At 43.2% G+C, this 26,517-nt stretch overlaps 1 protein-coding gene across 4 annotated transcripts in view; it reads left to right on the top strand.

Moving 5' to 3' along the window:
* The window catches only part of MBD5 (methyl-CpG binding domain protein 5), a 368,139-nt gene that overhangs the window by 10,424 nt on the left and 331,198 nt on the right, over window positions 1–26,517 (top strand). For all 4 annotated transcript variants that reach the window (XM_069225228.1, XM_069225227.1, XM_069225226.1 and 1 more), the window contains exon 2: window positions 19,766–19,941. The gene's annotated coding sequence lies outside the window, so the exon portion shown is untranslated. The remainder of the gene's footprint in view (window positions 1–19,765; window positions 19,942–26,517) is intronic.

Raw genomic sequence — 26,517 nt, 5'->3', positions numbered from 1 at the left:
GGTACCCATTGGATGAGATGCTTCCATGAAAAGTTGGAAATGAGACATTCTGTATAATTTTGCGAATTGATAATCAAGGTTTTCTGGGAACTAATGCTTATATAATTGAATTATGTAAAAGTTCTACAATATAAGGAATTATCAAGTGACTGGAAAAGCTTAATAGAAAAACTAAGATTGTTTTTGCCTATTACACTGTGGTGGTGTTACACATGCCCATAGGATGGGGAGGAGGGTGAATTTATTTTGCCACTCCTGTATTGTTTTGTGTGTTGGTATTTAATAAAGGTTCACATAAAAAAAGTATCACCCCCCGCTCACCAATGTCTTTATCGTACCAGGAGCTCTGCTGGCATGTTTGACAGCTTCCATGCACTCTCGCTCCCAGGCCATAGATCCCTTGTAACATGAATGCTGCTCCCTTCTGGCCAGGCAACCTGGTCCAAGAGAAAAAAAGAATAACATCACCAGTTGACAATGGCAAACTGCTGTACCTTTCCCAACTACCACTGACACAAACCTGCGGTTCTGAGTTTCTACGTGTAATGGTATTGTAATTGATGAAGAATGGTTGGAAGCTTGCAAGGATGATACAATTTTGAAGGAAGGCAAAGATTTTGGATTAGTGGCTGGTAAAATGATGAGGTATTACTCGATTACAGTTCTGCACAGGTTTCTTCAGAATTTCCTTTACAAGGGGATGTTTTGTTGTGTCAAAATGTATTTGTTCCTCCCTTGGCTAGCTTTGTGTGAAACAGTTATGCATTAGCACATAGTTGACTTCCTGGTGTTAGTGCTACATAGAAGTTATTGCTGGAGTTACATTGGTGGCTCGGTATTGATGATCAGGTTGAATTATTTGTTAATTAATTTTAAAGTTTAACATCGGAAACCTAAAGATAAACTTTTGCATTGTATAGCATTTCCTAGTTGCAGCGGACTTCATGGGTCATTTTGCACTTTCACCTAGTAATTACTTTTTTGATAATCTTGTATGAGTACTTTCCAGAGTGGATTTACTACTGATTTGTTCCTCAGACAACAACTGAAGTAGTTTGAGACTTATTTTGTAAGGGGTTCTGAGATTTTTGATATTGGACAATGACACATTTACTTTGGATAAGATGTGTAAGCTTTTAAAATATTATGGTATTTTTTCATAAAATACAGCTCTTTATATTCCTCCAACCAGTGTTTTTTATTTGAAAGTGCAAATAGTTTTTTAAAGGTAAGGGTGCAAATGGCATTGACGACAAATCATTTGTATGTAAAACAATATTTGGAAGAACAAATTACTACCCATTTTACCACACCTCACCTCACTACTACAGTATCACCATTTCTGTTATTGAGAGGCAGGAAGGCTAGTACTAATTTAATGCCTTCTTTACTTGTGGGCAGTGAATTTCCTGTTTTATCCAAGTTAGTTAAGGAAATTAAAGAGTCCAAGATAAGCAAGTCAAGACTAGGCAGTATTATGACAATCAGAAAAGCTAAACTCGATTTTTTGGTTAGTGATTTTTGTACTGATTAGGATAGCTAGAGTGTTTAACCAGTATTTGAGGTGCAGCACTCAATTCGAAGTGGCTAGAGTAGCACTTGATTCGTTACTATTGAAAACGGAAGATGGTGGAACAATCATAGTGTGTTTTAAGTAGTGTGCAGGCAAGAACGTTGTTTGAAGTACAGTATGAGTACAATGAGCAGTTTGGGACTTCGGATGTACCAATCAGTATTGATGAAACAGCATTTGGCAATGATTTGTGGTTGTAATTATACCGGTTCTGACAGTGTTGTAGCCAGTGATTCAAACTTGTGTTGTTCTATTATGCAATCTAGCAGATATGTTTGGAGGCTTTGTTGTGTATTAGTTATCTTTGTATCTGTGTTTATACTATACTTCTCTTTGCCTTTCTAAAAGGGTATGTGTGTTGCATGGAAATGTTGTATTGGTTTTATAGTACTTTGAGGTAGGAGATGTGTTGTATATAAGTATTTCATTTATTCAGAACATTTGCCTATGCCAAATTAGTTAAGTGGTACACAATACAGCTGCTGGGCTGGTATTCATGGTATGCCATTTGTAACATTAAGTGCTGCATATTATAGTGTGCTTAGAGATTGTCAGTTGGTACTTAACTCTCCAGTATCTAGCAGCTGCATATGCTCTCTGTGGACACATTTATTCCTATGCTAAAATAAAGCCTCCAAAAAGAAAAAGGGAGCACACTGCCTTGCATTCAAGCGGAAAATAGCCCCAAGGCATCATGGTAAATGCAGTCATTTAAATAGAAATAGCGAGAATCTTTCAAAAAATTATTCACCCTAAGTAGGTGCAGCAAGTGCCGTATCGCTGTAGAAAGTTCTTCACCTAAGGTAGGTGCAGCGAGTGCCGTATCTCTGGACACGTGTTTCTGGCTTTTGGCCTTCATCAGCAGAGAGCGTATGTAACTGAAGGGGTCGCTTGAAATGCCGCCAAACGTCTTCACAGGTTTTTGTACCACTCAGTAGGCGCACAGGTGCATCGCCAGTGCTCGTCAGCAAGAGACTCACGGGAGCCGTCATTTAGACATCCAAAAAGAAAAAGGGAGCACACTGCCTTGCATTCAAGCGGAAAATAGCCCCAAGGCATCATGGTAAATGCAGTCATTTAAATATAAATAGCGATAATCTTTCAAAAAATTATTCACCCTAAGTAGGTGCAGCAAGTGCCGTATCGCTGTAGAAAGTTCTTCACCTAAGGTAGGTGCAGCGAGTGCCGTATCTCAGCGATACGGCACTTGCTGCACCTACTTAGGGTGAATAATTTTTTGAAAGATTCTCGCTATTTATATTTAAATGCCTGCATTTACCATGATGCCTTGGGGCTATTTTCCGCTTGAATGCAAGGCAGTGTGCTCCCTTTTTCTTTTTGGATGTCTAAATGACGGCTCCCGTCAGCCTCTTGCTTACGAGCACTGGCGATGCACCTGTGCGCCTACTGAGTGGTACAAAAACCTGTGAAGACGTTTGGCGGCATTTCAAGCGACCCCTTCAGTTACATACGCTCTCTGCTGATGAAGGCCGAAAGCCAGAAACACGTGTCCAGAGATACGGCACTCGCTGCACCTACCTTAGGTGAAGAACTTTCTACAGCGATACGGCACTTGCTGCACCTACTTAGGGTGAATAATTTTTTGAAAGATTCTCGCTATTTATACTTAAATGACTGCATTTACCATGATGCCTTGGGGCTATTTTCCGCTTGAATGCAAGGCAGTGTGCTCCCTTTTTCTTTCTAAAATAAAGCCTTACTGCATCTTATTACTTGGTGAGTTAAGAGATAATTTACTTCAGCACCCCTCTCCCCTAGTGGAGCTTCGAGAAAATGATGTATTTTTGAAGCTTGAACCTCGCCGAACGACATCAGAACAGTATACAGCAACAGAGGCAAAGATACAAGCAGCAATTAGTTAGAGGAGTAGCTGGGTTCTCAGGACAGAAGTTGACTGTTATTGCTCTAGTGGTGTAGTCATCTTTAACGAGGTGTACATTTTCTCTTTTCTAAATTGTAGCAAATTGAAGTTTTTTTTAACCTCCTGTCTGATGGTGTCCTGGTGGCTGTTCCAAGAGCCGCCAAATTAATGAGTTTCTCATCCGGATAGGCTGGGTGCTGGTCATGTGAGTTTTGTAGATGATGTAGCTGGTTTGAAGATGATGTTGACTGGCAGAGGGAGCCAGTGGCATTTCTTCAGGCTATGTTGGTGTGATTATATTTCTTGTTGCCCAGGTGGAGTCTTGCTTTGGCATGTAGGATGCCCTTAAGTTGGCCCATTGTGGATTTTGGAAGACCGTGGAGCAGGAGTACAACAGCTTGACTGACAGCACTGAAATCACTTTTTGACAGGATTGGTTTCACTTTCTTTAATAGTGTGTGCCAGTACAAGGCTGTCCTGCTAGGTCTCACCTACAGACAGCTTTATCTGTCTGCCTTCAAAGATGTATTAATTTGCGTTAGCACTTTATTCTTCATTGGACGTTTTTCTTGTTCATCCTCATTTCCCTGCTTTTCATTGATGGCTTGCCTCCTCATCTTTTTTGTTTGTACCACCTCTGAAGCATCTGCATCTCTAATTTGCTATGTTATAATAGGGTGAGACGTTTCCTTCCACTACTAACATTTGGAGCCTATTATGTTCTTTCAGTTTTATCACTCTGTGTGAGTGCATATATTTCCTTTCTCTCTTGCCCATTGCTTCCCACACCACTCCTTCCCACTTCATAGTATATACTTTTTTGTCAAATTGAAGCATTGGTTAGCTGTGTTTATAACACCTTAACATGTGTTTAAAAAAACAGTCTTAGAGACACAAAGAATCAAGGTGGCGGCATGACTGAGCATTGTTTCCTGGCCCTCTGCTACTCGGGGTCCTCCTGAGCTATAATATGTGACTCGGGAGGACCCTCGTAAACAAAACAGACACGTGGGGAAGGCCATCTAAAGTAGTAGGTGCTTCCCCAGTGTGGATCAATGCGGATTACCCTAACGGCCTGCTCTGCATGTCTGGTCTGAAATGGCACCTGAGGAAAGACTAGTGTCCACAAGCAACCCAAAATGGTCACAGCAGACTGCCTTCAGGCATACTTGTATGAAGAATTGAGTGCTTAGAACACCACAGCCCTGCGAAGATACAGACAGCGCTACCAGTCTTAGCTGTGCCCAAGGTGTGCACATAGGGTACTCTAGCACCAATAGAGACTTTGATGCAGAGGGCTGTGCAGTGAGGGCTGTGCAGTGAGGGCTGTGCAGTGAGGGGTGTGGTGGGCACATGCATGGAAGCTCATTGCTGCAAATAGAGGAGATGCAATAAACAAAAATTGTGGTGTAAGGCGTAGAAGATTATGCTAGCAAGTATGTCTTGTGCAGGTAAAAGAACTAAAGAGAATCCACAAAAGATCAGGCTATCAAAAACCATGGCCTCCACTCGCAGCTATAAGGCGACAGGTGAGTGCACTGGGCATCGTCAAAGCAGAATATGCACTTCTAAGGACTAAACAAAAGCAGTTTATGAGAAGGGACAACTTGGCCAGATTACTAGTAGGTAAGCTGAGAACAGCAAATGGCAAGTGAATGATGGAATACTTTGTGGACGAACAGGGCGAAACGTAGATCAAACAGTGCAATAGTATAGACCTTCATGTCATTCTATGAAAGCCTCTACTTAGCAGAAAAAACCCTTCGGAGAATTAGATAAGAACTCTGTGTTAACCCCAAAGTACAGCCTCTATCAAAGCCCAGTTTGATAACTTGGAAAACACTTCAGACCAGAGAAGATAATCACCTGCATATATCTGTTACACATGGGACATGTTTTATGAGACCTTACTGCATGTTACTAGTCCCAATACTGACAAGGTTGTTCAGCGCCTTCAGCCAGTTATCAGCTCTATGGTGGAGGGCACAGTTTTATAGTAATTCCAGATATAAGGAAAAACCCAGCAAAATGTTGTTTCTAGGCCCCATTTACATGATGAAAAAATACACACATACTTCCTCAAGAGTGATGGCCACCAGAGTGCATCACATGCTGCCAGGTTTAACAGATCCAGACCAATCCAGATTTTATTCCCGGTTGCACCTGTGGAGGTACCACCAACAAATCCTACATCTTGATCACGTCCACTGAAAGTGAAAGAATGTCTTTCTGCTCTCACTTGTTGCAGAGAAGGTGTTTGATTGGGCAGCGCCAAGTCCTAAGCCCTAAATGTAACACTTCCCAAGGAGAAAATAAAGAAACTTGCAGCTGTGTTTCCCTTTGCCTGGGCAAAAAAAACACATTCACTGTGGGCATCAAAATTAGCCGCTAAACAGCGTGCTAGAGACCAGCTGCTCCCATCTAATACAGGAAATCGGCGAGGACCATCAGACCTGTGTCACATTGCAGCAATTAAAAGGACAACCTTGCCTAGGGTTGTATTTCTATTGCAGGCCATATCACTCCCACTTTACTTCACAACACTAGCAAAACTCAAGAGTGGCATCGGCAAATTTATATGGGAAGGGAAGTGACCCAACATATCTGGATGGAGGCAACAAAGGCCCATGAGGCTGATGGTGGGGCTGTTGTTAGGTGTCCCATATATCACACAATACTATCAAATCTCCCAGATGTGGTTCATGCTATAATGGAGCCAATCAAAAAAAGCAATGGTGTTTCATAGATCAGATAATTTCGGGATCACACCTGTAAGGTATCTTGGATGGAGAAAACAGCGAACACAGGGGGAACTACTCATTACCTATAATCAGTGCGCCCCTAGCAGTTTGGTTCAAGATAGTAGGAGAGAAGGTTCCGACCTCCTTCCCTTCACCATTCACACTGGTAACTGGCAACTCACTGTTTTCCACAGAGCGAGACATACAAGAGCTTCAAGGAAGGATAGAGGCAAGATGTACCAGAAGAGGGGACTTATTCAAGAAAGCAAATGTACGAACGTGCCTCTTTTGAAATGGTTACCTCCCACTTTTGACCTGGTATCTAATGTAATTTTGACTGAAAGATCTGCTAACCAGATCCTTTGTGCCAGATCTCTTTCCCAAAACTACACAGTTGTTTCCCCAATTAGCAAAACCTTTGGCACCCTCTGTAAGTCCGTAGTAAATGCTACCCCTGTTACCTAGGTGCAACAGGGGTACCACGCAGGATGCAGGGAGCCAGCTAGGACCGCGGGGACCTTCAGACTCCCCCCATTGACCTATCACTCTCTCTTTTTCTCTTCCATCCCATAATGGGATGAAAGAGTGAGAGAGATTGTCATTACAGTGGTCTCTCCATACAGTGACTTCAAAGAGTAAGACTAGCAGGATGTTTGGTATGAATATTATAGTTACTTTTGAATGCAGAACGGAACAGTCGCTTCTGGCTTAATGGTCAGAGTCTTGTGCTGTCACTCAGTAACTTCAAATCCTAGTTTCGCGTGGCAGTGTGTTTGTTTATTTACCAGTGTTTTGACTGTTAACCCCTTCACTGCCAGGTCTTTTCCCCCTCGGGTGCCAGGCGTTTTTCTTTTGCTGTTTGGGGCAGTTCACGCTGAGGCCCTCATAAGTTTGTCAACATAAGCTACCCACACCAAATGTGCGCCCTTTTTTTTTCTTTTTTTTTCCCCAACATCCTAGGGATTCTAGAGGTACCCAGAGTTTGTGGGTTGCCCTGGAGGAGAACAAGAAATTTGTCAAAATACAGCAATTTTTTCTTTCTTCATAAAATTTGAAAAAAAAGGCAGCAGATGAAAGCTTGTGTTTTTTTTTTTCCCCTCCGAAAATGGCATTCACAAAGGGTTTGCGGTGCTAAAATCGCTATCTTCCCAGCTTTAAGGAACAGGCAGACTTGAATCAGAAAACCACATTTTTCAACACAATTGTGGCATTTTACTGGGACATACCCCATTTTTACTAATTTTTTTGTGCTTTAGCCTCCTTCCAGTTAGTGACAGAAATGAGTATGAAACCAGTGCTGGATCCCGGACAGCTAAACATTTCTGAAAAGTAGAAACAATTCTGAATTGAGCAAGGGGTCATTTGTGTTGATCCTACAAGGTTTCCTACAGAAAATAACAGCTGAAATGAAAACAAAATACTGAAATTGAGGTGAAAAAAACAGCAATTTTTCTCCACGTTTTACTCTGTAACTTTTCCCTGTGATGCCAGATTTTCAAAAGCGATAGAGGTTACGTCTGCTGGCCTCTTCTAGTTGCAGGTATATATAGGGCCTGTAGGTTCATCAAGAACCCTAGGTACCCAGAGCCAATAAAGGAGCTGCGCCTTTCAGTGGTTTCTCATTGTATACTGGGTATACAGCAATTCATTTGGTGAAACATAAAGAGTGAAAAATAGGTATCAAAGAATTCTTTGTATTTCCAGAATGGGCACAAGATAAGGTGTTGGGAAGCAGTGGTTATTTGCACATCTTTGAATTCCGGTGTCCCCTTACTGGCATGTGATTTACAGGGCATTTCTCAAATAGATGTCTTTTTTTACACACTGTCTTACATTTGGAAGAAAAAATGTTAGAGAAAGACAAGGGGCAATAACACTTGTTCTGCTGTCCTGTGTTCCCCCAAGTCTTCCGATAAAAATGGTATCTCACTTGTGTGGTTAGGCCTAAGGCCCGCACCAGGAAACGCAACATGGACACATCACATTTTTATATTGAAATCTGGCGTGTTTTTTGGAACGTGCCTAGCGGGATTTTGGCCTCTAGCTCAGCCAGCACCTAGGGAAACCTACCAAACCTGTGCATTTTTTTTAAAACTAGACACCTAGGGGAACCACACACACACCAATCCCTGGTGCCTAAGTGGTTTCTGCCCCCCTGGTGGTAGATTGGCCTAATAGGAATAGTCCGATCTGCTCCCAAGAGGGACAGAAATGGCCTAAAATAAATGTTCCCTCCCCAGGGGAGCAACCCTTGCCTAAGGGGTCGCTCCCCATCCGTAATTTTTTTTTTTTTTTTTTTAAATCCCTCGTACCTAGTGGTTTCTACTCCGCTTAGGGGCTAATTAAAATAGGCTGATCTGCCCCCTGAAATGGTCTAAAATAAATCTGCCCCCCAGGGGAGCGACCCTTGTCTAAGGGGTCGCTCCCGTTGCGTGTAACTGACCTGAAAAAAAAAATCCTTTGTGTCTAGTGGTTTCTACCCCTGTTGGGGGCAGATTGGCCTAATAGAAATAGGCCGATCTGCCCGAAGGGGGGGCAGAAAAGGCCTTAAAAAAAATTGCCTCACTGGGGAGCGACCCTTGCCCAAGGTGTCACTCCCCTTATATGTAAACATTAAAAAAATATATATAACTCCCTGGTGTCTGGTGGGAATTTCTGCAGCCCGATCGCTTCACGATCGGGCTGCAGAAATGCTCAAAGAGACCTGAAAGAAAAGGCCTTTCCTTTCCTTTCATGCCTCTGTCCGCCTCCCACCCCCAATCGATGGGGGGGGGCGATGGGCACGATAGGGGAGGGGGTGGAAGGGGAAGCGATTATCCTTCCATCCCTGATGAGGGTGTGTGGGTGGGAGGCCCTTGGAGGGGGAGTGCTAGTGCTCCCTCTGTGGGCCGGGTGCAGGACGAGCTGGTCTCGTCCTCGGCACACGGCAACCGTGGCCGAGACTAGCTTGCCCCTTGCACCCGAGGGGTTAAACCTTCCTAGTGATGGAACATTCACATTTCTTTCCAATCACATGCATGGGTTGACTGTCCTATGTCTGGAAGCATCATAGTAAGGAGTCCTCTACGGCCTAAAGGTGAAGGTCACAGACACTCGCACTGAAAGTTGAGGGTTCTGCTCCTGGTGTGCCCATCGTCATTTTCCTTCTTTAATTTATTTTAAACTTTAAAAGTTTCAGGTTCATACTGAAAGGTGATCTCACTCTTTTTTTAATTGACAAATACATGTTTCTTTTCAATCCAGAAACATCTCATTGTAAGTATATAATTCATCAAAGCCTAAAACACTCTCTCTCTCACTCTCAAATTCAATCTTGTTCACTCTCTCTCACACTCAGATACGCTCTCTCACACCTATTCTCACACCCAGAGAGACAGGCCGTGGCCAACTCTCACTGCGCATGGCCAAAGGCTCTGTGCAGCGTGGCGTTGGGTGGTTATGGGGGTTGGCCCCAGGATCTGGCCACAGGCCATGCCTTTCCGCCAAACCCTGCCGCGCGCCTTTGGTCGTGTGTGGCGTGGGGTTGGGTGGTTTTAGGGAATTGACTGCAGGGTCTGGCCCTTGTTTTGTGTTAAAAAATATAGAAATTCACTGAAGAAAACAAAGATTTCAGGGACATAATAGTTAGGAAATAGAATTTTAAAAAACAGAAATTACCCCACAAATCACAGCACTCATGACATTTTTGATAACATCATTGACAATATCAATGTAATATTTGCAGTAAAAAAAAAATAAAAAAAAAATATATATATATATATATATAAAAATATAAAATATAAATATAAAAAATATAAATAAAAATATTAAAAAAAATATAAATAAAAATATTAAAAAAAAAAAAAATATATATATATATTTTTTTTTTACAGTGCATGGCATGGATGTGAGTTATACTTACTTTAGGGCACAGGTTATAGTTACTTGAGATAACTAAGAGGGGAATTTCTATGGTATTGTATGTTCAAAATGTGAGACTAACTATAATGTCCCTGTAACCTTTAGTTTAAGTGTGTGTGTATGTGTGTAGATCTATCTATCTATCTGTCCTACTGGCCCATGCTAAAGGAAGGAGGGGAGTGGTGCAGCTCCCCTTTTAGAGCTATTTATGACCCTGGGAGCCGCCACCCACAGGGCCGGCGCCTGCTGTTTCCCGAGGTGACTGCCCTTGGTAGACAGCTTTTTGTTTCTGCTTGGAGGGAGCTGTGACAGCTCTCGCCGAGCAAAAGCAAGCACTCTGCTTCCAGTGAGTGGGAGCTGCCAAAATGCTTCTGCTTGCTGGAAGCAGAACATTCATCTTTTTCCCTCCCTGCAGGGAGCTGCATTTCCAGCCCTGCATGCAGGAGCAATGCTGGCTCCTGCAGGAAGCAAGGAGCGGGCTGTGACTGCTGGAGCCTTGAGGCTCCCCCTGCAGTCTGCAACAAAAAAGCGAGAGAAAAATACGAAGTGTGTTTTCATTGCACTTCATCCTCAAAGATATTTGATGAAAACGTCAGAGGAACCATTTCATTGCCAAAGTAACAGACGTTTACTGGATATGTTACCTCTGTGTACTTTAGTAGCTGTAGTGTAGGCGATACGCTATACATTTTCCTAACAAGGTAGCACTTTCTAATTAGCCAATAGAAAGTACTCCAGTTGGGTAGACATTCTGCCCAGACCTTTGGCCATGGATGGCAAGAGTTGGCCGCAGGGCCTGTCACTCTGGGTGTGACAATACGTGTGAAAGGGTGTCTCTGGGTGTGAGAGTGGCTGTGAGAGTGTCTGTTGGGGTGTGAGAGTACCTGATTGCGCTCCAATAGATGAATAATGCATTTCCCCTTCACAATGGATTTTAGATTGTTTTTCAATATGGAATTGTGGAGTAAACACACTTGCTTTGCATTCGCCAAGCACAGGAATTAGGATAATTTGTCCTTTCCAGAAGTGGAGCTTCAGTTGGGGCACCTGCTACGTTTATATTTGTAAGTGCTTCTTGTTTAGGTTCAATTTCTGTGAAATGACCATCATGGCCAGAAAGGAAGCTCACCTGCTCGTTTATCCATCAAAAGTCCACAGTTTTGCTCAAGATGTATATCCAACTGGGGTATTTCCTACTGGTTACTTAGTAAGTGCTTTGTCGTTTGGTGAATGGCCACTGTGGGGGAAGGGCCATACTTGGGCAGATCTTGGCCCCAGGAACCCCAACCCCTGGAGCCCACCACCATTCAATGGGGTGGGTGAATGGCCAGTGTGGGGAGGGGCCCCGGGGCCTAGACTTACGATATATTGATTTTTTTTGGGGGGGAGGGGGCGCACTGGTCGATATTTGGCCCAGGAGACCCCATATCTGGGCCATCCTCGGCCCCAGAGACCCCATCCCGCAGGACCCGGCCATGTCCTTGGATGCCCCCCATGGCATACAGTCACCGCCGTTTGGGACTGCGGGGGAGCCTGAATGCCCTCATGGTCCCACCCGCCTCTCCGCCTCCTGTGAGAGCTGGCTTGGCTGTCCCAGGCAGGGAGCTGCTAAACATGCAGCTCCCTGTCCGTGAGAGCAACAGTTTACTTTGGTTCCTACCCGCATGTCTGCGAGCAGGAAAAAGAGGAAACCTCTGCTCCCAACAAGCGAGAGCTGTTTGACAGCTCTCATGCTGGGAGGGGAGTTGTTTGCTTTGACTTTGCAGGAGCTGTCAAAGCTCCCGCAAAGTCAGAGCAAACAGCTGTGTCCCGGAGTGGGCACCCCAACACATATTAGGAGCCGATCCTAGAGGTTGGTGGTCCCCAGGGCCATTATTGGCTCCTTGAGGGAAGCTGCATGGCCCACCTCCATCCTTGAACCTTGCCCCGGGGAGGTGGTCCGCAACACCCCCCCTTCATTATCTTACTTAATTCCCAGGGAGGTGGCGGTCCCTGAGGTCTTGGGGCAGGGGGGTAGGAGGGTGGCTATGCTCCCCCCCCACCCCTTATTTTTAATAATTTGCCCCAGGGAGGTGGTGGTCCCTGGGGGTGCAAGGTGACAGCGCACCCCTCCTTATTTCCAATTAATTGCCCCAGGGTGGTGGTTGTGGTTTCCGAGTGGGTGTGGGGGGGGGCACGTGCCCCCCTCAGCATAAGTTTAATATTCAGCGCAGTGGAGGTGTGGGTCTCCAGGGCTGCAGGGGAGGGCGTATATGCCTCCCCCTTAAAACAACTGTTTTGTCACAGGAGGGCGGTGGTCCCTGGGGTTTAGGGAGCCTTAGGAGGGGGGCAATGTTCCCCCGGGACCTTTCCCACCTGCTGGCTCTATTCACAACAAGCACTGGTGTCCACCCTTGTGTTTTTTTTATTTTTTTGTTTTTAATTTTAGCCGCAAATTAGCAAGTTCGTCGCAAATTTGCTGCAAAATTTAAAACAAAAAAAAGGTGCTTATTTGCCCTGGCATCAGAGCAGAAGGATCAGGCTGTCCTTACCCTGGCCCCTATTTCTCTTTTAGGTTGAGCGTAAGCGTTGGAGCTCATGTATACTTTTAGTAGACTTATGGCTTAAAGCAATTTCATTTGTCCGTTGCAGTGTCCCTTGAAAATTCTTGCTCAGTAGTGGTCAGTTCTGCCTTTTTTCCCTCTTTTTCTTTTTTTTTCTTTTTGAGCAGTGAGCATCGACTATATTATTCCACTTTGGTTTCTATATCTATTGTTTTGACAGACTATTTTTGTTATTTCTTTAGTGGTCCCTTTTCACTTTCCACTCACTTCCTCCCATGTCACTGACACTTGTTTTGGCTTTATTCCAGTTCTGTCCTTATTTACCTCTGGCTGCAAAATCTGCTTATTTTACAAAATTAATACCTGGTTGTTTAGCTCACTGCCTAGGAAAGCCACAAAATGCCCTTTCTGGTAGAATGCAGCTAAACCTAGAAGCAATGATGTGAAACTTGCTGGAGTCCCTCTCCAGGGCCCGCCCTGTCTGCGCTCAGGGCATTGCTTAGCTCCTCTGCTTATTGAAATGCGAGGCAAGAATGCTTGGAAGACTTCTCATTCTGTTAAAAGAAAAATAAAATCTTTTTCCAGTTTCTGTTTAGACAGCAGGAGAAGATGAAATTATGAGACCGGGTTGACCAAATTGTGGCATGAAAAGTCCAGTTCTGAATTTACAATGCCAATAGCTCTAACTCAGGACCATACAAGACCTATTGCAGTGCAAATGCTTGTTATCTTTTGACAGGGACTCTGCTGAAACAGTCCCCCAAGATGGCTGCCACCACTTCCTGTTTGAATTGTTGACAGCCAATCAGATCTCTGCTCGAGATCTGGAGTATTTGCGAAGTCTTTGAACCTCCAGATATCTATATTTAGTTTTCTTTTAATATCTCAAAAACTACTGAACGGATTTACACCAAACAAGAAATAGGCTTTTTTTGCTGGACCAAGAGCTACCTTTCTGCCAAATTCAGGCTGTAGTAATGTTCAAAATCCCTTTCGGAATTAAAATGGGAAACAAACTTTTTTTTTTGCGTTTTCTCCCTCCCCCCAACCCCCTCCCCCCCCCTCTTATTTTTTTTTTTTTGTTTTTTTGTTTTTTAGTTTTTCTCGGCCCCTGCTTGACGGATCACCCTGAAACTTCCCATATACAACAAGATTCTCAGAAATACTTTTTTGAAAATTTTGTGAAGATTCGTCAAACGTCTCTAAAGATATAGACAAGTCAAAACCGCTTTATCTATGGAATCATGGTCCTACCTACTGGTAACCGCCAATAAGGGGGTATGTCATTTGTCCTGATCATTCTCTTAAATTTAAGCTTTGAGGAGAGCTGAATGTAAGGTTGTCTAATTTGTTAAGAATACCTTTATCAATATGTGATTTTCAAAGGGCTTGTCGAGCCTCCAGGCACTATCTGCCATTCAACCCTGGTTTCTTGAGCACCATATTGGCTAAGCAGAACAGAGGGATTTAGGATTAGAGGTCATCTGAATACAACTTAAGTGTATGTCCACAAAGGTTGCCATCACAAATTTCTCCTACAGGCCTGCAGGGGTGAAGTAACTTTGTAATGGAGTGTAGTATTTGTCCTCTTCAGTGTTTGATTTCCCATTTGAACAATCAATTTATATTTTGAAGTATTTCAAGAAAACTATTTGCTGCTGGAAGATCAAAATGTGTTTTGTAGATAAACATGAATGGAATGGATCATTTGCACTGTAAAATATTTGATCTTTGTGATCTGTAATGCTGATGGAAGTTTGGAACGATTATGAGCTCTTGATTGTTTGATTCAACAATGCCATTGCCATATAATTGGGCAAGCACACTTGAAAGCCACCAGATACTCCTTGTCATAAATTAACAATGTTAAATGTTGCATCATCTAACAAACACAGAGTGCTCCTTCTGTAGAGCTGTGTTTTTATCAAATGAATAAAAAGTCATTTACAAACTGATCGTCAAGATTGGGAGCATTTTTAATGTTTAGATGCAAAAAATATGGACACTAAATTGTTCTGTAATTATTACTGTAAGTTAAGTGGCACATGTATCCATTCATATTTCTGCTTCTGTTTGCTAGAGATTGTAACTGTGGCTCGCATTTCAACAAGAAGTGTATTAATTTTAAATTCTTACTACACACTGGAAAAAGCGAATACATTAATATACAATTTATGGCAGTTGTTTATAATTGAAAAAAGCAGAGAAACATTTGCTTTGTTTCCTTACTCAGGAATACTTGTAACCCCATTTGTATTGACCTATTTTTATGTATAATGTCCTATTTCCACGACATTATAGAAGATATTTTTAGAATGATTTAGTCAGGGGCAGAAATAAAGCTTTTAACCTTTTCATTGCTGTTTTCTAGTTCCGATTGCCTGAAAATATCTTATTAGAATTTATGAACCATGCATTTCAGCTCTGCAGTTGATCACAGAGGGCATTATTCAGTTAAGAGCAGTGTATCACATAAACTGCAACAATAACATTATTACATTCACCATGGTCTCGCTATACACTCCTTACCAATATACCATTACCAACATGCATGCTGCAGCTATTTTAATTTCTAATTTGATTGTGTTGCTATTGTTACTTATACTACCAGTATTAATATCACTACTACTAGTAGTAATTGGTTTGCTAGTATTACTGCTAGTACCTGCAATAGTAGTTGAGGTAGCACATATAGTGCTATTATATTTGGTAATACTAAAGGGGTTGTTTGTTGTAGTAATGGTAGAAGTAGTAGTTTTTTGGTCCTGCCTGCAGCATATGGCAGAGGAAAGCAGACAGGTGAGAGAGCAGCTTGGAGCTGGGGGAGAAGCACATAGGCAAGAAAGCAACAAAGGAGTGAGAAGCACACTAAGGTGAGTGCATCATAGGTGAAAGAGAGACTAACACAGAACACGCTAGGAGGTGGGAGGGTTTGGAGGAGTGGGAAAGGAGACAGCTGGTAAATCCATGAACTCTTGTGGAGTGCTTAACCAAAAAGAAAAGTGTAATACGTAAGAAGTGAGTAGTGGAATAAGACAAGAAATGCAGCTGTGCACCTGGGAAGGGACAAGCAGAAGACGAGCAAGTAAATCCCACACAAGCTAACATGTAAGAAGCAAACAAATGAGTGACAATAATTCCTAGCATTGATCAGTATTGGGCTGGCTGTAAGCCCACCATAAGCTGACAGTAGGTCTTTTCGTCGATAGGTGGCTTTCTCTGTCTGGTAGGTGAGACCTAAAACTCACTGGCACTAGTAGCAGAACCTCCTTAATTATCACTAGCTGTGCTAATAAATGTACTAGTAATAGCAGATGTGCAGGGATGAGAAGCAGGATAGGTTTGCAAGGTATGTAAAATCTGTGTGGAGGCAAGGAATGCAGAGTGTAGAATTATAGGGGGGATGATGGCGGGAAAAATAAATATGACCTTTTGAAAGGAAAAGAAAATGCAGGTCTCTACGTATATCTTTGGTAGTGTAATGGATCTGTAGTCAGAATTTCATCCCACCTCAGATATTTCTTTGTGTATGGGACCGTCAGTTCCATATAAAAATATGGGGGTGGGTTAGGGGTGTGGGGGTGTGGGGGTGTGTGTGTGTGTGTGTGGAGTGGGGGGAGCTGTGCGTATGTGTAAGTAAAGTAAGATAATTTTTCAAAAACTCATGTTCAGTGTAAATGATGATTTGTAAGTAAAAACTGGTACTTAAGTGGTGGGTCTATCCCATACACAATGTCCCACTCACCTCAGCCATGCCCCTTTGTTTAGAAAAAGTACTAAAGACTTTCATGTAGGCTATTTGTTTCTTTGTACAATATTCATCACCTGCTGGTTTGTTTGGGGGCATTCAGGTGTTGCAGGATTCACCAAAAAGCAAGATCATTTTTTAAAATCCAAGTACAGACTACTCATGCAGCCATATGAGTGGACTTTTCCATAGTCACATGGGCTCAGCAAATGGTATACCATTAGGCTATCATTGTAGCTGAACCTTTGATTAGCCTCTCTTTGTCAAACGTTTGCTCCTGGGGTCTTCATCCACCTGGTTAGAAAGTGAATGCAATGTGTTTCCAGTGTTTTGAGAGGTTTATCTCTGTGTTTTTTGTAAGTTTCAAATTAAAAAAACAACTGACTCATGCTTACTTATATAAACATTGAATTGCTGTTCTATTGCAGCTTGTCCTGTTATTTAAACACTTTCACCCCTTCAGAAAATATCCAAACGTGATATATTTATTAAGATCCATTTCTTTATCCTTAAGGAGATCTGGTTAAATGTCTTAAGAGAGGTTATGGTTCCATTGACCCATTTTACTACAAAATGGTCTTACTACCTTCCCAGTACGACAGTTGGCATTTTTGTCTTGGTCACTTTCCGAAATCAAATAGGTTTATCTGCTGTGCCTCCAACATGTATGTAATCCTCTGTCAACCCATCCATCTCTAGCTCTTGAACCCCTGTCACTCAGATGTTGGGATGAAGTCCAGATGGAGGGGGGACCCTTTCACAGGCTTCCAAAGCTTTTCTCTACCCTCTTGTTTGGCATTTTTGTCAATCGCAATTTGACAGCCCATGTATACCTCCGCGAATTCTTCTTGTCACAGCTTGTTGCATGAACGCCTGAGTTTCTCCTGTTGCAAATTATTCCTTTTACCTACAGCTTTTATTTGAGCTGCCAGAGCATCCCCTGCAGGCAGGCCAGATGGCCCCTTACTTCTAGGAAGGACTGGGACTACTCTATATCTTTGCCATGCACTCTGTGAAAAGTAAACTGCTCTGTTTTTCTGGAGCATGAGTACCTCCTTTTCAAAATTAACATAGGTTGTCTGTGCAAGAATTACTGGTATGTTTAGAGGGTGCGTTTACGATCTAATTTTTGTCCTAACGAGGCAGTGAACATGCTTTTCCAATATCTACTATTCAACTCTGTTTACTCAAATATCTCTGACTAACAGTGAACCGAGTTCCTTAGTAATGGTAACCTCTGGATAGTTGATACAGCCATAAGCTCATGGAATGTTTGTTGGTCTTTGTACTTTGCCGAGTCCATATAAGATGAAGGTAATCCCTTACAAGAACAGAGCGATTTAAGCATGGGAATGGAAAAGAAAAGAAATGTAGCAGTTATAGTTGTTCTGAAAGAGATCCCTTGATATTGAAACCAGACTGTACTGCGGGAGATATGGCATTGACAGCAGGCTTCTGGCTATGGTGAACAAGTATCAGCCACTTGTCAATGTATGTATGTGGTATTTGTAAAGCGCATTCCGACTCACCAGGAGCATCGAAGCGCTAAAAAGGAGTAGAAGGTGAGGGCAATAGATGAACTAACAAACCCACCCCTCATCCCACTGCCCTCATCCTGCCAGAATGCAACCAAGAGAAGAGTGCACCAAAAAAAAAAAGAAAAGAAAACAACAGACTATCGCGGAAAGAGCCAGGTCTTGACCAGTTTCCTAAACTTCAGATAGGCTGGTTCTTTCCTAATATTCATTGGCAATGAGTTCCAACCTTTAGCGGTTGCCACCGTGAAAGCTTTGTCCCCCCCCATCTTGCTCTCTTTGTGCGAGGAACATGAATTCTTAATACTTTAGCCGACCTCAGGTTTCTTTTGGGAGCATACCAGCAAAGCCTGGTGGTAAGATACCTGGGTCCTATTCCATGGATTGCTTTGTGGGTTAAACAGAGTGCTTTAAAAATTATCCGCTAGGACACAGGGAGCCAGTGTAGTTTCTTAAGACTGCTGCTAACTGATTTCCACTTTGGGAAATTTAAAATTGCTCTGGCTGCTGCATTTTGGACCATCTGCAGCTTATTGATCGATGCCTTATCCACATTCAGGAGAACGGCATTACAGTAATCAACTTTCAACATTAATAGTGCTAAAACCGCTGAGATTCTCCATTCCTGCGTAAGGTAAGGGAACATTTTGCGAAGCATTTTGATCAGCCAAAGGCATGTCTTCAGCGTATGATTTATGGGATTTCTGAAGGACAAGTGGTCGTCAAAGAAAACACCCAAATTCCTACTGACCGTGATCGGAGCTGGTGGACTCCCACAGTCTACTGGCCACCAAAGTGAATTCCATAATTCTTTTGCCGACCCAAAGCAAAGGATTTCCGTTTTAGTGACATTCATTTTCAGCCAGTTTGTCTTCATCCAATTGCTTACACTTAGCATGCAATTGCTGAACCGATTCGCAACCTCCTCCCAAGGTTGTGCTATCGGGATTGTCAAGGGATGGAGAAACTGCACAAATCTTTCCTTATACTTCTAAAAAATCAATCTTGGGGAAAAAACATGATCATGGTGTGAAGAAATTGAAAGAAACACTTGTCTGTCAATGTGACAGTATGGTACATCTGGAGGATTCAAGACTAAGAATCTGGCACACCAAGCACAAATGACCTATATTTTTATCCGTGTGTTGCTGCAGAGACTGGGGTTGAAGGATTTGTGCAGATGCACGTCAGACTTTTCAAGTGAGGAACACCGGCCCGCCAAAAAGCATCCATTAAAGTGGTTAAGCGTATCGTAGAGTAATGAATTAATCTATGATTGGACAGGCAAAGGTGAGGCTGTTAGCTTCCCACCAGAAAAAGTCTCTGAAAGTGAATACTTGGTGACAAGAAGAGGTGGTTTTTGCCTATGTTTCTCCCCCACATTTATGCCAGACATACACCTCAGAACCTTGGTGCCTCTCGGAAATAAAAAGAACCTCTTGATGACAACAAAGACGCTCCGGTTTACACTGTATAGGGCCCTCAAGAAGGCATGGAGGAAAAGTGATGGAACTCTGGGTTGTTTAATACTTGCCCAGTACCACACTTGGCAGTGTAGAAGTATTTTCATCTGGCGCTTTCTGATTTTCCCCAGGTCATTATGAATGTTACCCCGCTTACATGTTGGCAGACAAAAGCACAGGTTTAACAAAGTGAATATTAGGTGCTCAAACTCGTTTGTTCACATGTAAATCGGGCGTTCTTGTAAATTAGAGAGGGAGTTTCAGTTAAGATGAACAGTTCACTCTAATATTATTATAGATATGTTTGTGCATTCACTACATTGCACCCATTGTTTACTCTTTTGTATCATTCAAATTTTAATCTTTTTTTTTTTTAACAGATACTGAAATTCACTGTTTTAATACCACCGCGGTTGTTAGGAGTTTGTACTCCTGTTGGTCTAGATGAAAGTCGAACTGGTGTGGTTTTTTCCCCAGAAGCTGGATCTTCTGATTTACCCAGCCCGATCCCTGAAGAACCTTCATAACTTGAATCTTTCCGTCCGCAGATCAAAAGGTCAGTTTACGTATATGGAATATTTAATGGAATTGGCTATTGGCTGTAACAGCTCTGGGCAAACAAATGCAGTAAAGAACATATTTATACTTTAGAAAGACCAATAATTTTTTATGACAAAATAAGCAACATTCTCCATTGATGTACAACTATCAGCTTTTTCTTTGTTTTATTCTTTACTGTTTCCGTTCCCTGCCCCAAGGTTTCTTGTCTCATCTTTAGCTTCTATACGTTTCTGCCTTCAGAGTAAAAAAGTAAGTGTCTCAGTTTATTCTGGAATTCCAGTATAAATTTGCTGTCTCTGATGGGGAAACCTCGTTTACAACGATGCCATAACTACGAATATGCCTTCACTATGAATATACCTTTACCACGCATACCTTGACCAGGAATTTCGTTCAGAAGACATGAATGGTAAAGGTGTATGCGTGGTAAAGGTTTGCAAGCAAGTATTAGGTGGTTTAAGTGTTTTTTTTTTTTTTTTTTTTTTTTTTAAGTGTGTGTGTGTGTGTGTATGTATGTGTGTATATATATATGTACTGGGTGTGTTTTGTGGTGGGAAGGGCATTTTTAGGTTGGGTCTGGGTTTTGGAGTGGTAAGGGCATTTTTAGGGTTTAGTTTGGGTATTTGTTTCGGGGTATTTGTTTCAGGGCATTTTTAGGTTTTAAGGTGGGCATGGGTTTTGCTGTGGTAAGGGCATTTCTTGGGTTAGGGTGGCTATGGGTTTTAGGGGTGGTAAGGGCATTTTTAGGTTTTAGGGTGGGCATGGGTTTTAGGGGTGGTAAGGGCATTTTTAGGTTTTAGGGTGGGTATGGGATTAAGGATGTAAGGGAATTTTTAGGTTTTAGATTGGGTATGGGTTTTGGGGTGGTACGGGAATTTTTAGGGTTTAGGATGGGTATGGGTTTTGGAGTGGTAAGGGCATTTTTAGGTTTTAGGATGGGTATGGATTTTGGGATGGTAAGGGCTTTTTTAGGTTTTAGGGTGGGTATGGGTTTTGGGGTGGTACCTGTCTCTATATCGACCTTGAAGTTGGCTTGGCTTTAAAAGCCTTACTACTGTCCATCAATGAAGGCTGAGTGCAGAGTGGTGTCCTGGGCTATGAGACATTGCACCTTTAGAACTGGCTGAATCATTGGAGCATTTCCCTGTTTGTGCGCTACTAGTGATCTTTCAAAAAGCCAGAGCAGACAAACTTAGCCAGCAACACCTAATGGACCACCAATGACAGTTATATCCAAAGGTATCGCAGAACATCTTCTATCAATGGGAAGAACCCTGGCTTGATCTTAGTCACCACAGTGCACGCACAATGTCAACACATTTGCAACCTACAGTTCCTAAGATGGCTGTCTGTCAGAGACTCTTTCGACATAGGAGAGGAGGGTGGGCCTCCTATATGCCTTCCCCACTGCTACCTCCCCTGCCCATAGTTCTGAAAAAGATCAGGCACAACTGGGACCAAGTCACCTAAGTGATTCTGTATTGGGCTAGTAGAGTATTGCTGCCAGAACATCGAAGCCTTAACATTTGTCCTCCAATTAGGCCACCGCTGCTGCTGTTGCAGCAGTATATCTGGATCTTACATTCATACCTATGTGGTGGCAGTTGACCTCCTTTTATCTCCTTTTCAAAGTTTTTGATGTAATCCTGTAGCCTCTGCCCTTCTATGAAATCAGTGTATGTCGGGCGCTGGGATAAGTTTGTAGCTTAACAGTTGTAGGTCAACCTGTATGATGTTTTGTTTGTTTTGGCTTTGGCCCAGCAAGAACTTGCAGTGGTCACTTCTAAATGTTACTTGTCAGCCCTCTGGGCATTTTTACATTTGTGGGAACAGCTGATGTGATGCCACAGTTAGACTTAAAATTGTTTCCCACTTATCTCATGTGTACCTCTTTCAAGCCAATGCACATTTGTCCTTGTGCCTCTTGACGTTAAACCTGATCTTTCTAGTAGTGACAGCATCACCACACTGTGCAGGTAAACATCAGGTCCTCCAGGGCAAGCTGCCTTGTACGATTTTGTTTCCTGACTAACTAATGTTAAGAATTCAAGTTGTGTTCTTGCCAAAGATGGTGATGCTGTTTTATGCTGGGCAAGCCATTGCCCTTCTGAAAATGTTTGCTCCGCTTCATCCTTTGAAGTAGGATGAGAGGCTCCATATTTTGGACCCCAAAAGAATGCTGAGCTTTTACGTCAGTTGCAGCAATTAACATAGGATTGATGATCAGCCCTTTGTGGAGGTTTTTAGGGCAAAGAAGGGCAGACGCTACAGAAGCAGACCATCTCATGGTGGATAATCCTGTCAACATCTGGTATGCGCTGGCTAAGACACAGCTAAGAAAAGGCCTCAGGAGGTCCGGGGGGCTTATTCCACCAGAGGCAAGGCTGCTATAACGGTTACCTGGGCAGCTAGCCTGCCACTTGCCTGTGGCCTCCAATTCCTGCTTGTTCCAGCCTGATCCAATTGCCTGCCACTTGCAAAAAGAACAGATGATGGACTGAATGCTGAACAGTGTCAAACATTCATCCCCAGTCACAGATCTGGGCCAAAGTCGATTGTTTTTGTCCTTGCCTCACCATTCCAGTTTGGACCCAGCCATATGCAAATCAGTTCTTACATTGCCCCCTAATCCCCCAAAAGGAACAGTCTGGCCTGAACTGCGAGGCCAGGTCCTCCCTGGACTGGTAAACGGGCATCCTGGGACCTGTTTCGAGGTATCACCCCATTTCAGCCAGGCTAGCTTGAATCTGGTGGCATAGCAAGCACAAGACCCATGTCTGGGCATACCCTTCAAACCTAGAGAAACAAATGCAAAAGGAACAGATGATGGACAGAATGCTGAACAATGTCAAACATTCACCCTCAGGTCACAGATCCGGGCTCTAATCCATCGTTTTGCAGCATGAACGCTTTTCCGATTCACATGCTGTGCATCATTCTACCATCTAGTGGTCCTCTGCCCCCGCCCCCTTCTTTTTGTGTGTTGTCGACTGTTGTCAGATGATGCACCAGATGTTCATTGCATAGTCGCCATCTTCAATTTTTTTTTTCTGCTGTTTTGCCTAGAAGCAATGGAGGAGCTCAACGTTTTTAGGCAAATTCTGGAGTTTTTCAAGGAAAACATTGATTTCTGATGAAGACTGTTAAAAAAAAAAAAAAAAAAAAAAAAAAAAGCCAATCCAGAGCCAGAAGGCAACTAAAGCACGTACTGGCCCAGAGCATAAAACCTCTGAGAAAATGACACCAGAAGGCAGCCTCTCCATTGAGGAAAAACATCAATCGAAAGTCAGTCGAAATCAAAAGATGCCCACTTCTCCCAGACCAGGGATTGCCGATACAGGCAAGATGTTAGACATTTAAGGTCATAGATGCTCGAGACAGTGCAAATGAGAAGAGCAAGCCTTCAGAGCCTACAAAACCATTGATGCCAAAAAAGAGCCTATCATAAACGCTTGATTCTGAAAAAAGGGCACAGGAGGTTGAGAGGAAAAAGAGAAAGCTTGAGGCAGAAATGGCGGCACTGCTTCAGTGAAAGGAGGAGGTTGATGATCGAATTTAGCCAAAATCCTCAACGACAATGGAGGGCGAAGAAGAAGAATCTGTGCTGGAACCACCAGTAACCCCAGAGCCCCATCAGGATGAACTCAGAGGAGTTCTATAAGTCCGATTAGCACGCAACAGGAACAGGGTTTGACAATGAATCATGGGTCGACCTCAAAACAGACTCTCTTGAAGGGGAGGTGGAGAATTACCCATTGAGACTATCACCACCTGATGACCTCACGATGTGTAACATCATCAGGAGGGCTGCCAAAACCTACGTGGTACAGCTAGAAGAGTAGAAAGGAGAATTATGTTTCTTGTTGGAAACTCTGCCTTCCAACAAGGGGAACTTGTATCTACCAGTGCTGCCCAGCATCTTAGATCAAGACAGGGAAGCCTTCATAGAGCCAGCAACTACTAAAGCGGTAACTGCAAGTGTCGACAAGAAGTACAAGCCCTTGCACAGGACCCAAAGTACATTGAGGGTACATACCCACAGAGACTCCATTTCCATGGCTACAGCCAGAACTTGTAATAGCGCTCTTACCTCAACAGGACCACAACCTGAGAAAGAAAGCAATAGGCTGGATTTGGTGGGTAGGAAAATGGAGCAAGCGAGAAGCAGCGACACAGTGGCGGATTACCAACTCTAATACCCTTGAACAGATATGGTAATCAACAATGAGATCAGATGGAATCCCTCCCATAACATCTCCCTGAGGAATAGAAGAAAAGAGCAAAGGCAGTCATGCAGGATGGGCATAATGTGGCTAACACTTGCCCAAAGTCGGCCCTAGATCTGGCAGACACTGCCAGCAGGCTGATGAGCACTGGAACAGCCCTCAGGAGCTGTGCCTGGTTAAGAATAGCAGAAATGAAACCAGAAGTTCAGGTATCTATCATGAACGAACCCTTCACAGGAGATGCACTGTTCGGTAATGCGGTTAATAGTCCTTACAGTATATTAAGAAGGGCGATGAAACAGCTAAGCCTATGGGGACCCTGCAATACAGAGCATCTTTTCCAGTGAGGCAGAAACATATCCCGCAGACTAACAGACTGACCACTCCCAGCAAGACAGCCCTTTTGTGCACAAGGAAGGGGAAGAGGCCCCGATTTCCCCCCCCCCCCAGATCACGCCCATCGAGGATGGGAGACTCCAGCAAGTGACTTGCTCACAGAAGATGAACCCCCAACACAAAACACAAGTGGGAGAAAGGATAGGGAACTATCCACAAGAGTGGGAAAAGATCACTACCGACTATTGGATTTTAATGTGCAGCATCACGGATATTGCATAGAACTGGTCAAGAAACCACCCCTGATGCCTCCCAAAACGAAAGAAATTTCTAGGACACAAAATAACACAGCTCAGAAAAGAGGTCAAGGAACTCCTGCTAAAAAAGATACCCATAAAAGAGAGAAACCAAGAAAACTATTCACCATTCTTCCTAATACCAACACAAGATCTCACCCTAAGACCAGTTTTGGACCTCAGGTTTATAAACATGTTTATTTGCACACAACGCTTCAGAATGGCAACTCTGCAGGAAGTTATGCCATTCCTTAAAAAAGGGAGACTACATGGCCACCTTCGTCCTAAAGGATGCCTCCCCACACATCCCTATCAATCAGGCTCACAAAAATGCCTAAGATTTGTACTGGAAAAAGTACTCCACCAATCCAGAGTACTACGATTCGGAATCAATTCAGCACCAAGGGTGAATACAAGATGCCTCGCAGCAGTTGCAGCATAGCTACAAAGGAAGGGAGCACATGTATACTCATACCTAGACGACTGGCTGGCGAAGGCAGGGACCAAAACATGCATGAGGGACATTCAAACTGTAATCGCAACATTATAGTGCCTGGGTTTCTCCATAAACTACTAAGTCATCCTCATAGCCCCCACAGTGGGCTAGGCAGACCTGGTACCCAGACCTGTTGCAGATGTCCGAGGGTCAAATGATCACGATCAAAACAGAGTGAGATCTGCTGACAAAACAGGAGGGGAAAGTGTATCACCCAGATCCAGCAACCCTGAACCTAGTGGCATGGCTCTGGAATATCTAGATTTCGGGCATCTCAGTCTAATGCCCAGGACAATGGAGATCATTAAGAGAGGAAGGAAAGCTATCACCAGGAAGTGCTACGCTGCTAAATGGAAAATATATTTACATTGCTGCAGAACAAATGTTTATATGGATTCACGAACGAAACAAAAGACTGCTTTAACATACCTAACTCACCTACTGGCTAATGGGCTAAATCATTCATCTTTAAAGGTACATTAAGCAGCGATAGTAGTGTATACTTGGGGGTGAATCATACAGCAACTTCTGCACAACACCTGTTGTAAAAAGGTTCCTAGAGGGGACAAAAAAGATCACCCTACCAAGAGCAGTACCAGCCCCACTGTGAAACCTGAATACAGTACTTACGCAACTTGTGGCCTACCCTTAGATCCTATACACAAGTTGACCCTAAAATCACTCAGACTAAACATAGCAGTTCTGATAGCACTCGCATAGCTGCACAGAGTGAGCTGCAAGTTCTAACAATACAGGAACCATATCTACAAGTACACACAGTCAATGTAGTTCTCAGAACTAACCTACAGTTCTTACCTAAGATAGTTACCAACTTCATGTCAATCGGAACATTCAGTTGCCTACCTTTTTAAAGAACAAATGACTGAGACAGAAAGATCCCGCCACACTCTAGATGTCAGAAGGGCCTTGATGTACTACTTACAAGAATCAAAGGGGTTTCGCAAGGGAAACCAGTTTTTTGTCTTGTTTGCAAAAGGAACCAGAGGGAAACCAGTTACCAAGAGGACAACCTCAAGTTGTATTGCGGAGATGATACAAACTTGCTGTTCTACAGCGGGAATAGCATTACAGGTAATAGATGCTGTGCGCCTTGACACTGAGAGCAATTAGGGTTCAGGAAGTACGCACGATATATGTCTGTGCAAAAGGCAGTCCAAGAAAAAGTGGGATGTAAGTATCTCCCTTTGTTTTCACTG

Source organism: Pleurodeles waltl, chromosome 3_1 (genome assembly GCF_031143425.1).
Source record: "Pleurodeles waltl isolate 20211129_DDA chromosome 3_1, aPleWal1.hap1.20221129, whole genome shotgun sequence".
NCBI lineage: Eukaryota > Metazoa > Chordata > Amphibia > Caudata > Salamandridae > Pleurodeles > Pleurodeles waltl.
This window is presented reverse-complemented; position numbering and strand designations above follow the sequence as displayed.